This window comes from Triticum urartu, chromosome 5, assembly GCF_003073215.2.
Source record: "Triticum urartu cultivar G1812 chromosome 5, Tu2.1, whole genome shotgun sequence".
Classification (NCBI taxonomy): domain Eukaryota; kingdom Viridiplantae; phylum Streptophyta; class Magnoliopsida; order Poales; family Poaceae; genus Triticum; species Triticum urartu.
Window position 1 is genome coordinate 643,929,070 of NC_053026.1, and position 14,411 is coordinate 643,943,480.

Sequence of the window (14,411 nt, forward strand, 5' to 3'; positions counted from 1 at the left end):
TCTTGTCATTGATGAAGTCATCCATCCATTGGATAGTCAGTTTCGCAAAACTGCATCTTACTCCACCAATGATGACTCTGCCACTCATGATTCTGCTGCTAATGCACCCAAGTCTACTCCTCAAGCCACAGCTCCACGTGTGATGACTGACAGTGAGCTGCTTCTTAGTCTTCACCAGAAGGTGGATCGAAATCATAAATGGGTTAAGCGTCAGTTTGGTTCTATTCTTCACAACATGACTGCTACACATAATGCAGTGAAGAAAAAACCATTACTACCTCCATGAAGTTTTCGGTCGCACCTGGGCTGTCTTATCTCATCTGTATGGTGAAGAAGATCTGAAGAAAATGGGTCTCAAGGAAGATTTTGACTGGTCTGCACCTCCTTCGAAGAAATTCAAGAAGGTCAAAGTTCCTACCTTGGTGGCAAGTTCATATTCTTCATCCCGTGACACCGACGAGTATGAAGACTTGGACGACACTATGGCAGGCCCTACAATGACAACCGACCCCAACAACGCTGGCGCTCCTCCATCAACTTGATATTCTTCAGGGGCATTAGTCCTCATTTTCAACCATTTTGGTCATTCGATGACAAAGGGGGAGAAATTTGAGTTAGTCTTCAAGCAGGTCTACTTTTATGGCCGTTTTTTTCTAAGTTACAACTCTCGTTCTTTTAAAGACTTTGCTGGATCGAGTTGTAATCTTAAACTCTATGGTGGCCTCATACTTTTATTGTGCTTTCCTGCATGCTTATTCCTTATTAATGTTAATGCACGCATGCTGGATTACATCAGTCACCATATTTCATCATGCATTTCAAATTCTTCATATTATATGTCAATGCGTGTATGAATTACAAGATATAGGGGGAGATCTCCATGATTCTACTCTTCAAGTGTGCTTTGCTTCAAAAGCAAATTCCTCACTATGCACATCTTCAGGGGGAGTTCTTCTATATCTTGCAATCAAATTCCTCAATTCCAGTATTTACACTTCATATGTTTATCCCCGTTGAAAACTTAACCTATGTTGTCATCAATCACCAAAAAGGGGGAGATTGTAAGTGCATCTAAGTGCATCTAGTGCCCCTTAGTGATTTTGGTGTATTGAAGACTTATAGGTTAAGGGACTAATGTGTTTATGAGTGTACACAGGTCTATAAGTCTATGAGGAGTTTGATATTTACAGAGAAAGTCGACCCCTAAAAATTAAGTTCTTCGACTGAAGACTTTGAAAGTGAAGAAATTGGTGCAATCCTGAAGACTTGGTATTCATTCGAGGAGCATGAAGACTTTTGTTTTCGCAGTTTCATTTTCTATTTCTTGAGTCATAGGAAACACCGTACTATTAAAGGGGGTCGAGGAAATACTAAGGAAAATTTTCCATGTGATGCTCAACTCAAATCCTACCTACCAATCCCTTCGAGTGAAGCCATTGGAAATCTCATACAGTTCAGTCAAATTTCTTCAATGATAGAGACAAAGTTCTTTTGGTCTCTGAGGAATTTGTTCTGACTGAGGAGTTAGGAATTCGCCAGTGTGGATTGCCTACACAGTGAGGAACATGATAGCCCTGAGGAATTTGATACTCAAAATCCTGACCGTTGTTGTGCTATGCGCCAGCTGTCCCAAAATATCTACCCACTTAACGGTCATATCATTGAAGGGCATTTATGTCTTATCATGTCAGGCTGCTCCCTAGGCTATAAATAGCTGCCCCCTACAACCACTAGCTGGTTGGCTGCTCCGAGAGAAACTGACACTTGTCATTTGAGAGCATCCCATCCTCCGAGGACTTTGAGTGAAAATCATCAAGTGAGGAAAACCCAAACCCAAACACCTACAAACCCCAAGTGATTGAGCATCACTGAAGAGATTGATCCTGCATGGATCCGACGCTTGTTACCTTTGAAGACTGTGCATCTTCCAGAAGGTTAGGCATCATGGTCTAGAGCATCCAAGAGAAATTGTGGATCACCGAGTGACCAAGTGTGTGAAGGTTTGGAAGTCGCCTAAAGACTTACCACGAGTGATTGGGCGAGGTCTGTGTGACCTTAGCTCAAGGGGAATACGGTGAGGACTGAGTGTCCTGAGCTGCGTGTTTAGGACTGGGTCTCCGGGACTGTGTGTCCTCAGGTTTAAATACCTAGCCACCCTAACCAGACGTACAACTGTCACGGCAGTTGGAACTGGTCTACCAAATCATAGTCTTCACCAAGCTACCTGGTTCCATTTCCTCAACCCTTCCATTTCCTCATTTTTGTGTAGTGAGCTTGTTCATATCTGTTTGAATACTTTGACTAAAGACTTTCTCAATTTCCTTTGTCCAAATTCTTCAGTCTGTTTGTCTTCATTCTGTGTTATCTTATGTTTACGCTTTCTGTACTCTGTGCTTGTTTTCATTTCATCATGAAGACCATGCTCATGCACTGTTATGTTTACTTCTGAGTACTTATTCCACTGCAAGTAGTTCTTCACTCAGGAATTTCCTCACCCTGAAATTCCTCAGTGAAGAATTTCATAAAAATCGCCTATTCACCCCCCCCCCCTCTAGTCGATATAACGCACTTTCAGGGTCGCTTATACTGTTGCTTCTACAAGCTAGCCAGTTGTCTTCTCTCGCACAGATGCGCGTCATAAGTGCGGTGAGAGCTGCCATGGACTTCAGTTTTTCTTGGCCAAGGTGTCGGGTGAGCCACTCATCCCGGACGTTGTGTTTAAAGGCCGCAAGGGCTTCGGCGTCCGGATAGCCTACAATTTGGTTCTTTTTAATTAAGAACCTGGTCCAGAGCTTCCGGGGTAACTCTTCGGGTTGCTGGACTATGTGAGTAAGGTCATCGGCATCTGGAGGCCGAACATAAGTACCCTGGAAGTTGTTTCTATAGGCATCCTCCCGATCTTCCCAACTACCAATGGAGTTTTCTGGGAGGACGCTTAACCAGTGCCGAGCTGGTCCCTTTAGGTTTAGCGGGAGGTATTTGATGGCATGGAGATCGTCGTCACGGGCCATGTGGATATGGAGAAGAAAATCTTCAATCCATACCACGGGATCTTTCATACCATCGTACGATTCAATGTTCATGGGATTGAACCCTTCTGGGAACTGATGCTCCATTACCTCATCGGTAAAGCATAGGGGGTGTGCAGCGCCTCTATATCTGGCGACGTCTCGACGGAGTTTAGATGACGTCCGTATGTGGTTTTCGGCCCGGGTGAAGTTGCGCCTACCGCGCCAGGCCTGATGGCCGTCCTCTCGCGTTGGGGCACGCCCCCTTGATCCATAGGTTGATCTGGTCAGGCCTGCTCTGTTGTCCAGGTCCTGCCGTAGGTCATAGGTGTATCCTGGGGCCGCTGTCTCTCTGACTCTGCGGCAAGGCGGTGTGGGTTGGTGTTCGGCGTAGGTGGCCGCTTTATCTCGCCCGCGTGGTGGACGGTCTAGTTCATCAGCACGGTCATGTCTTGATGGTATGGGCTCTAGGGCCTCGTCGTCAAATTGTGGTAATAGTCGATGCTTCGGATAACTGTTTGTTGGGTGCTGGGCAGCTAGGACCTGAGTCCATCTATCGTTGAGTGTATCCTGTTCGGCTTGGAGTCGTTGTTGCTGCTTTTTTAGGCTTCTTGCAGTGGCGATCAGTTGGTGCTTAAAGTGCTTCTGCTCAAGGGGTTCCTCTGGCACGATAGTCTTCGTCGCTGAGGCTCACATCATACTCAGAGAGTGGTAAATAGTTACTGTCCTCCGAGTCCTCGTTCCCTACTGGATCGTTAGGGTTAACTTGCCCCGCCTCCACATCATCCTGTTTGGATGTGGGCTTGACGGGGGCTTCGGGGTCTTCGGCATTCTTTGGAGTGTTATCGTCTCTGGTGCCGGTGTTGCTATCTTTTCCACGACGCGATTTCGAGCGGCACCACTGACGTCGGTGCTTTGGAGGTGCTTTAGCAGGCTTATCCTCGACCGGGTCCTTCCTACCGTCGTTGTCATCCTCTTTGGGTGTGTCCACCATATACACGTCATATGTCGAGGTGGCCGTCCAACGCCCGGTAAACGACGGGTCTTGGCCTTGATCGTCTCCGGCATCGTTGTCCATGACGTTGATGTCTTCAGAGGCATAGTCCAGCGTGTCAGTTAAATCTTTGATAGTGGCTATGAAGTGGGTGGTGGGTGGGATGTAAAATTCCCTGCTCTCAGCCCCTAGTCTGGTCTGAGCGTAGTTCGGAAGTGATTCCTCTGTAATGGTGAGAGATCCCATTAGGTCCAGTGCCTCGTTAAAAAGCGAGGTTTGGACAGGGAAGCGAGAGTCCATGGAGCTAGGCGGGGCAGGAGCCTTCTGGCCGTGCTCACTTGGCGTGGACCTGGAGAGTTCGGAGTGGGTGTTCGGGGGCGAGTTCGGCCATTTACTGACAAGGAGAGCCCGGTTTGACTCCGGTCTTGCCGATGACGTAGTCCTCTTCGGATCTTCGGTCCCGACCTCCATAATTGTAGAGAGTGCGGCGGGCTCTGAACTCTCATCTTTGGACCCGGTAGTCTACTCTGGATCTAAGGCCAGAGCGGTGGTTGGGGCCGTGAACCCTTCAAAGATCAAGTCTCCTCGGATATCAGCGACATAGTTTAGGTTCCTGAAACTGATCTGACGACAAGGGGCGTAGCTATCGATCTGCTCGAGGTGGCCAAACAAGTTGGCACGCAGAACAAAGCCACCGAATACAAAAATCTGGTCGGGGAGGAAAGCTTCCCCGGAAACGACATCGTTGTAGATGATCGAACGAGCCATCGAACCTTCTATCGATAGCACAGAGGAACTCTCAATGAAAGCACCAATGTCGGTGTAAAAACCGGTGGATCTCGGGTAGGGGGTCCCGAACTGTGCGTCTGAGGATCAGAGGTAACAGGAGGCAGGGGACACAATGTTTAACTAGGTTCGGGCCCTCTTAATGGAGGTAATACCCTACTTCCTGCTTGATTGACTTTGATGAGTATAGGGGTTACAAGAGTTGGTCTACCTCGAGATCGTAATGGCTAAACCCTAGATGTCTAGCCTGTATGATTTGTCTTAGCCTCTATGAACTAAATCCTCCAGTTTATATAGATACCGGAGGGGTCTAGGATTGTACAGAGTCTGTTTACAGAGAAAGGAAACTATGCATCCGAACGCCAAGCTTGCCATCCCTGCAAAGGAGAGTCCCATCCGGACACAGGGAAAGGCCTTCTATCTTGTATTTTAACGACCCATCAGTCCGGCCCATGTCACATAGCCCGGACGCCCGGGGACCCCCTAATCCAGGACTCCCTCAACTGATGCTGACGGTAATGTTACTGTCTACAAAGCTCGACTTGTTGCGAAAGGTTTTCGACAAGTTCAAGGAATTGACTATGATGATACCTTCTCACCCATAGCGATGCTTAAGTCTATCTGAATCATGTTAGCAATTGCCGCATTTTATGATTATGAAATTTGGCAAATGGATGTCAAAACTGCATTCCTTAATGGATATCTTAAAGAAGAGTTGTATATGATGCAACCAGGAGGTTTTCTCGCTAAAGGTGCTAACAAAGTGTGTAAGCTCCAGCGATCCATTTATGGACTGGTGCAAGCCTCTCGGAGTTAGAATATATGCTTTGATAGTGTGATCAAAGCATATGTTTTTATACAGACTTTTGGAGAAGCCTGTGTTTACAAGAAAGTGAGTGGGAGCTCTGTAGTATTTCTAATTTTATATGTAGATGACATATTGTTGATTGGAAATATTACAAAATTTCTGGATAGCATAAAAGGATACTTGAATAAGAATTTTTCAATGAAAGACCTTGGTGAAGCTTCTTATATATTGGGCATCAAGATCTATAGAGATAGATCAAGACACTTAATTGGACTTTCACAAAACACATACCTTGATAAAGTTTTGAAGAAGTTCAAAATGGATCAGTCAAAGAAAGGGTTCTTGCCTATGTTACAAGGTGTGAAATTGAGTCAGACTCAATGCCCGAGCACTACAGAAGATAGAGAGAAAATGAAAGTCATTCCCTATGCCTCAGCCAAAGGTTCTATCATGTATGCAATGTTGTGTACCAAACCTGATGCGTGCCTTGCTATAAGTTTAGCAGGGAGGTACCAAAGTAATCCAGGAGTGGATCATTGGACAGTGGTCAAGAACATCCTGAAATACCTGAAAAGGACTAAGGATATGTTTCTCGTTTATGGAGGTGACAAAGAGCTTGTCGTAAATGGTTATATCGATGCAAGCTTTGACAAACCGGATACGTATTTATATTGAATGGTGGAGCTGTCAGTTGGTGCAGTTCCAAACAGAGCATCATGGCGGGATCTACATGTGAAGCGAAGTACATAGATGCTTCAGAAGCAGCAAATGAAGGAGTCTGGATGAAGGAGTTCATATCCGATCTAGGTGTAATACCTAGTGCATCGGGTCCAATGAAAATCTTTTGTAACAATACTGGAGCAATTGCCTTGGCGAAGGAATCCAGATTTCACAAAAGAACCAAACACATCGAGAGACGCTTCAATTCCATGCACGATCAAGTCAAGGAGGAAGACATAGAGATTTGCAAAATACATACGGATCTGAATGTTGCAAACCTGTTGACTAAGCCTCTTTCACGAGAAAAACATGATCAGCACCAAGACTCCATGGGTGTTAAATCATTACTATGTAATCTAGATTATTGACTCCAGTGCAAGTGGGATACTGAAGGAAATATGCCCTAGAGGCAATAATAAAGTTGTTATTTATAATTCCTTATATCATGATAAATGTTTATTATTCATGCTATAATTGTATTAACCGAAAACTTAGTACATGTGTGAATACATAGACAAAGAGAGTGTCCCTAGTATGCCTCTACTTGACTAGCTCATTAATCAAAGAAGGTTAAGTTTCCTTACCATAGACATGTGTTGTCCTTTGATAAACGGGATCACATCATTAGAGAATGATGTGATGGACAAGACCCATCCGTTAGCTTAGCATAATAATCGTTTAGTTTTATTCCTATTGCTTTCTTCATGACTTATACATATTCCTCTGACTATGAGATTATGCAACTCCCGAATACCGGAGGAACACTTTGTGTGCTATCAAACATCATAACGTAACTGGGTGATTATAAAGATCCTCTACAGGTGTCTCTGAAGGTGTTTGTTGAGTTGGCATAGATCAAGATTAGGATTTGTCACTCTGTGTATCGGAGAGGTATCTCTGGGCCCTCTCGGTAATGCACATCACTATAAGCCTTGCAAGTAATGTGACTAATGAGTTAGTTATTGGATGATGCATTATGGAACGAGTAAAGAGACTTGCTGGTAACGAGATTGAACTAGGTATGTTGATACTGACGATCGAATCTCGGGCAATTAACATACCGATGACAAAGGGAATGACTTATGTTGTTATGCGGTTTGACCGATAAAGTTTTTCGTGGAATATGTAGGAGCCAATATGAGCATCCAGGTTCCGCTATTGATTATTAACCAGATATGTGTCTCGGTCATGTCTACATAGCTATCGAACCCGTAGGGTCCGCACGCTTAACGTTCAATGACGATTTGTATTATGATTTATATGTTTTGGTGACCGAAGTTTGTTTGGAGTCCCGGATGAGATCACGGACATGACAAGGAGTCTCAAAATGGTCGAGAGGTAAAGATTGATATATTGGAAGGTTATATACGGACACTAGAATGGTTCTGATAAGGTATGGGGATTTTTCGGAGTACTAGGAGGCTACCGGAACCCCCCGGGAAAGTTATTGGGCCTAATGGGCCATAGTGGAGGAGAGGAGTGTTGTTTTCAAAACCGGCAGATCTCGGTTAGGGGGTCCCAAACTGTGCATCTAAGGATCGATGGAAACAGGAGGCAGGGGACACGGTGTTTTCCCAGGTTCGGGCACTCTTGATGGAGGTAATACCCTAGTTCCTGCTTGATTGACTTTGATGAGTATAGGGGTTACAAGAGTTGATCTACCACAAGATGGTAATGGCTAAACCCTAGATGTCTAGCCTGTATGATTATGATCACCTCTACAGACTAAACCCTTTGGTTTATATAGACACCAGAAGGAGCTAGGGTTGTACAGAGTCGGTTTATAGAGAAAGGAATCTTCGTGTTCGCACACCAAGCTTGCCTTCCACGCCAAGGAGAGTCCCATCCGGACATGGGGGAAGGCTTTTTATATTGTATCTTCACGGCCCATCAGTCCAGCCATGTCATATAGCCTGGACGCCCGAGGACCCCGTAATCTTGGACTCCCTCAGTAGCCCTTGAACCAGACTTCAATGGCGATGTGTCCGGCACGCAGATTGCCTTCGGCATTGCAAGGCAAGATCTTCCTCCGAATACTTCAAAGCAGTTGATCGCCAGTACTATATCCGGCTCTGTACAATAATCACACCTCTGAATTATAAGGGCAGAATACGAATAAGTTCTGTTTTCTGAAGATTTTACTAGCGAGAAGTTGCGTCCGGTCATTTTATTATTTTGAACCATTTTTTGGCCTCCTGTTTTGCGTTTCGAGACGCAACCTCTGGCGACACATCTTGTCAAACAGAGATCGTGCCCCCTTATTACGGGATTCTCATCAATATGGGTTTGGAAAACACAACCGTTCCATTTGCACGACCCCTTGGGAATAGGCGAGTTTTAAGGCTCATGGGGGACGCATGATATTCACTACCTTTATAAAGAGATAAGGTTTGCCCCATGCCTTCCTCTTCCTCGGCCCATCCGTCCTCAAGCTCCAGCGCCCAAGCTTCAATCCTCTCCATCCCCAGAAAGTACTCCAGCCATGTCCGGCTCCAGAGCACATGGAAAATGGATGGCTTCCTCCGTTGCGGAGAAAAACATCAAGGAACTCCGATAAGCGGGGTACCTAGCCAAGGAGGTCGCCCACCGGCTTCTGGCCAAAAATCAGATCATCCCCACTCCAAAGCCCAATGAGAGGGTAGTGTTTATCCCTCATTTCCTCCGCGGACTGGGGTTTCCCCTTCACCCTTTCGCCCGCGGCCTCATGTTTTACTAAGGGCTAGATTTCCATGATCTAGCCCCAAATTGCTTCCTCAACATTTCAGCATTTATTGTCATATGCGAGGCATTCCTCCGCATTTCCCCCCACTTCGGCCTATGGCTCAAGGTCTTCAACGTGAAGCCAAAAGTGGTGGATGGCCAGCATGCATATTGCGGAGGCGCGGTGGTGAGCAAGCTTCCCAACGTCACTTGGCCCAAGGGCACCTTCGTGGAGACCGTGAAGGGATGGCAGCAGGAGTGGTTCTATGTCACAGAGCCCCGTGACGGCACCTGGGGCGCTCCTACTAAGTTCAAGTATGGACCTCCAATGCGGCTGGCATCCTGGCTCAACAAGGGCCTGGACTGGGCATCGTCTGACGAGGTGATGATGCTGCAGAAGCATATCAAGGGTGTGGTAGACAAGAATACCAGCCTCGCCAGCGTGATCTAGGTGATGCTCTTCCGCCGGATTCTCCCCTGTCAAGCGTGCCAAGAGTTCATGTGGGAGTTCGACCCAGCCGGTCTCCGGACATTGCAGCGGTTCTTCGGCATGAAGCACGAAGACATGTGGAAGCTGCTCTTCAAGACTCAGAAGTCATGGCCGAAGACAACCGAAGACCTTGGCTATGACAGCACCCACGCTGCGACCCCCGTAAGTTCTTTGATAACCTTACTTTGCAAATCCAAGGAGCATACTAAACTCCCTATTTTCTTCGTAGGGCTGGACAAAGAAAGCGGAACAGGTCCACTGTCCGGCACCGCTGCCCGAAGACCCAGCTATTCCTCTACTGACAAGGATGTTGGTCCCGGCATCATACCAGGCGCCGGAGAAGAGGGCCAAGAAGAAGGGAAAGGAGGCCAAGAGCGGCCTCCGCCGTAAGGGTGCTTCGGATGTAGCATCCGAAGACACCGGAACCCTCTCCTCTCCTGATGAAGAGGAAGAGGAGGAGGAAGAAAGCAATTCCCCCTCTAAGGGCGAGAAGAAGAAAACGGCAACCTCCACCGATCTAGAGGCGGAGGCGTCCAAGAAAGGGAGGATGTCCCTTACGGATGACTCCGAATCAGACACCGACGAGTGGCGCCCCAAGCCGAAGCCCCTGGTCGGATCGTAAGTACTCAAAGGTATATATATGTCCGGCTTTCTGGCTTATAGTTGTAATGCATTTAAATTGTATGTTGCAGTCCGGTTAAAGTCCTTCCCCAACGATCCTCCTCTTTTGGGAATTCGTTGGGTCCGAACATGATGGAGAGCGAGTCGCCTCCACTAGCTTCCTTCCCCACTGCACCTGATAACACCGAGGTGTCGTCCCAAAGAACCATTCTAGAACAGGGAGAGGTGTCGGAGGCTGCCAAGAACATGGGGGAACCGACCCCCATGGAGACTGGAGACGGGGGCCATATCCAGTTTGGCCCCCAACCAAATGTCGTTCTGGAAATCCACACGGTTCCGGAGAAAGAGGAGCGAACCCTTTTACCAGAAGGGGGGCGCGCCTATAACACCGGTGTCATCTGTCAATGCGGAGGCACCGGACACTCTGGTGAAAGCGCTTCATAGCGCCACCATTGTGGAAGAACATCGTACCCTTATGGGTACGATGATTGAAAAGGTTCAGTCTGCGAAAAGCGGACTGAGCGAAGCCTACACTAGCCTTTTAAGAGGCTTTGACGTATGTTCTTTAGAGTGTCCTTTTAGCTATATAAAAGAATGCCTATGTATAGATAGTAGCCCCTGAGACTATGTTTGGTGTTTGGAGAGAAAACCCGAACAGGGGATCTAATAACTCACGCAGGAGGCTAACGTACATGTTTGTTTGAAAAAACAGGCGTCAGCTGCCCATGCCGCCGAAGTGTCCGAGCTAAGGCGAAAGTTAGAAGAAAAACAAGGTATGTGATACTGTAAACATGTCTGAAATGATGTCATCTCTTATGTGTTATCCGAATGAGTTTCTTAATTATGTTTGTAGCTGACATGTTTGAGGTCGAGGCCCTCAAGAGTGCGCTGGCCAAGGCCAAGAAGGAGGTAGAGGAGGAGCGAGCCTCCTGTCTTAAACATGAATCACGCGTGGAGGAAGTCCAGCAGGAGCTCAAGGATGCCATAGGCAAATGTGAGTCCTTAGAGCGCAAGAGTTCGGAGAAAAATTCTAAACTTGCTATGGCACTCCAAAGTGCGCAAGAAGCCTGGGCCGAAGCCCAAAGCACTGTCCGGGAGATCCAAGAGGTGAAGCAAATTGCGGCAGGTAAGGCCTTTAACATGCAGAGCAAATTTGTGAAGAAAAGATATATCTTTCTAACCCAGATTTGGAGTTCTCCAGGAGTGTTTGCGGACCTGCCCCGAAGTGTTGCGGACACCGCAGAGTTCTTTCGGGCCGAAGAGGGGGGCTCAACGGAGAAGCTGTTCTGGTCATAGTACCTTACGCCAGAGCATCCTGTGCCCCTCAGCGATCAGCTGAAGCAATGGACCGGACTGCATAGGGTGGCTGAATTGGCCATGAGGGATTTTATAATCCATCTTTGGCCCGCTGCACCCATGCCTAATAGCTACTTTGGCCTCATGAAGCGGTTGATCGGCTCCTGCCCTCGGCTTGATGCCGTGAAGCGGTCGGTCTGCATTGAAGGTGCGTGGATGGCCTTCGCCTGAGTCAAGGTATAGTGGGCGAAGATGAACGCCATTAAGCTTTCAACCGAGGGACCTCCCGCTGGCAAAGAGCACCACACGCCGGAGCGGTATTTTGATGATGTCCTGAAGGGATCCCGCATTGTGGAGGGCCAGTGTTCAAAGGATATCATTTTTGAGTAAATGTATCTATGAATGCCCAATCCTATATTATGGAACAAGGCTTTATGTATGGTGTGTTTGAAAATTTTCTCCTCCTGCGCGGTTGTTTAACATATCTGAGAGTTGGCCAGTTGTCGGCTTCAGCCCCCATGTAGGTATTACGGGGATGTTCAGGATAGCACCTAAAACACTCTTGACCCAATGTCTTGGTCCATGAAGGAGGTGTTAGTTCGACTAACCAGGCAATCGGACTATGTGGCTTTATCACTCTCACTTAGCCATAGGATTTTTACAGTAGAAGTGTAGGCGCAGCCCCTAGTATTGTTCGATTATTTGAACTTAGGTGTTGTGAATGCCCGGCCGGGTCAAGGCCGGCCTATCGCATAATGTGGAAAAAATCACAAGAGATTTATACTTAGTCATCAAATAGCTGACCGGCTCTCGCCGTATCATGACAGTCAGTTTTCGGCTTTCTCTACTGAGGTGTTTGTCCGAATGAACCAGAAACACAACCGCAGTAATTCTCCCTTTACTACCTTAGCCGATCAAGCGGAACGTAAGGTAGCAACCACAGGAGCTGGGCAACCCAACTATTGACCAAAGACATGATTCGGAGCCAATGCATATAATGCTATATTCGGGATGCCGAATTACACTGTGAAAGTGTTCGGACTTTGTTTTAGTATGTAAAAGATGTACGTGGTTTAATAGAGCCCCTGGCGATTGAAGTCGTACCAAGGTGTACATGGCAATCGGACAAAAACAGGGAAACACATGTTAAAAGATAAGCCAATGCCACATAGGTTGGGCTAAAAATTGTGTCCATTATAGTCTGATTGATACGTCAGAATGTATTGATACAAATAGTGCAGTAAGCAACACGGCTATTTTACATGCCTAACATAAGGAGAGGTTGTGCATGCGTCCTAAAAACAGGCGAGGTGATCTTTAAGATCCTTTAGGTACTCGACCACGTGTCTGTGCTGCTATTCTCCTTGGTGTATTGTCCTTTGAGAGGATTATTGACCGGTGTTTGTAGTGGGCCTCAAAAAGAGGCCTTGGTACCGTCAAGAAGGTGATGGTGGTTGTAAGGAACCTGAAAAAATAAAAAGAGAAGGAAAAAAAGGAAATGTGAGTGGCTTGATAGGGTCTAGCCGTATGGTGGACCTTGTCCTTATTATGCCTCCATCCTTTCCCATGGTATTTTTAATGCGTAATTATGTACGCATGGTACATATGCCACAATTTGGTAGTGGCTGAGGTGGAGGCCAAATTGCTAATCGAGCTCCTGATGAGCTGGACCATCATGCTGAGGGCTAACCCGGACTCGTTTGACAGCGTCCGCGGGCTTGGTTGTCGTTATAGTATTCGATATAATAAGGCCGCTCTGTACCTCTGTTGCCACGGCCGCGGTATGCTCCTCAGTATGGAGGGAGCGCTCCATGTTTCCATTGACTATTATAACACCGCGGGGTCCAGGCCTCTTAAGTTTGAGATAGGCATAGTGCGGGACCGCATTGAAGCGAGCGAACGTAGTTCATCCGAGCAGTGCATGGTAGCCACTGCGGAGGGGGGCGATGTCGAAGATCAAGTCTTCGCTGCGGAAGTTGTCCGGCGAACCGAAGACGACCTCCAATGTGATTGAGCCCGTGCAGCGGGCCTTGACACCAGGTATTACTCCTTTAAAGGTGGTTTTAGTGGGCTTGATTCTTGACGGATCAATACCCATCTTGCGGATTGTGTCCTGGTAGAGCAGATTAGGGCTACTGCCGCCGTCCATGAGGACTCGCGTAAGGTGGCCCATCGATGATTGGATCGAGGACTAATGTGGCGGAGCCTCCGTGACGGATACTGGTCGGATGGTCCCTGCGATCAAAGGTGATCGGACAGGATGACCATGGGTTGAATTTTGGGGCAACAGGCTCTATCGCATAGATGTCCCTTAGCGCGCGCTTGCGCTCCCTCTTGGGGATATGAGTAACGTAAATCATGTTCACCATTTTGACCTCGGGGGGGATTTCTTCTGTCCCCCCATTTTCGGTGCGCAAGGTTCCTCGTCATCATCCTCGCTGGGTGATCCTTTCTCCTTGTGTTCGGCATTTAACTTGTCGGCCTGTTTGAAGACCCAACATCTTCTATTGGTGTGGTTGGCAGGCTTGTTAGGAGTGTCGTGGATCTGACAAGGTCGGAAAAGTATTCGGTCCAGGCTTGACGAACCATCTTTGTTTCATTTGAATGGCTTCTTTCGTTAACCGGATTAGAGCCGCTGAATCCGGCATTGACTGTCGTACTCTCTATATCATCATTGTTGCTCCCACGCTAATGTTTGTTGCGTCGGGGCCTTCCGTTGTTGTTTCTGGCTTCAGAAGTGCCAGGGTCGCTGGTACTGTTGCCGCTACGGGCTAGCCAGCTATCCTCGCCAGCGCAAAAGCGGGTCATTAGTGATGTAAGGGCTGCCATGGACTTCGGCTTTTCCTGGCTGAGCTGTCGAGTGAGCCATTCATCGCGGATGATATGTTTAAAGGCCGCTAGGGCTTCGGCATCCGGATAGTCGACAATCTGGTTCTTTTTAATTAGGAACCTAATCCAGAATTTCCTGGCCGACTCTCCGGGTTGTTG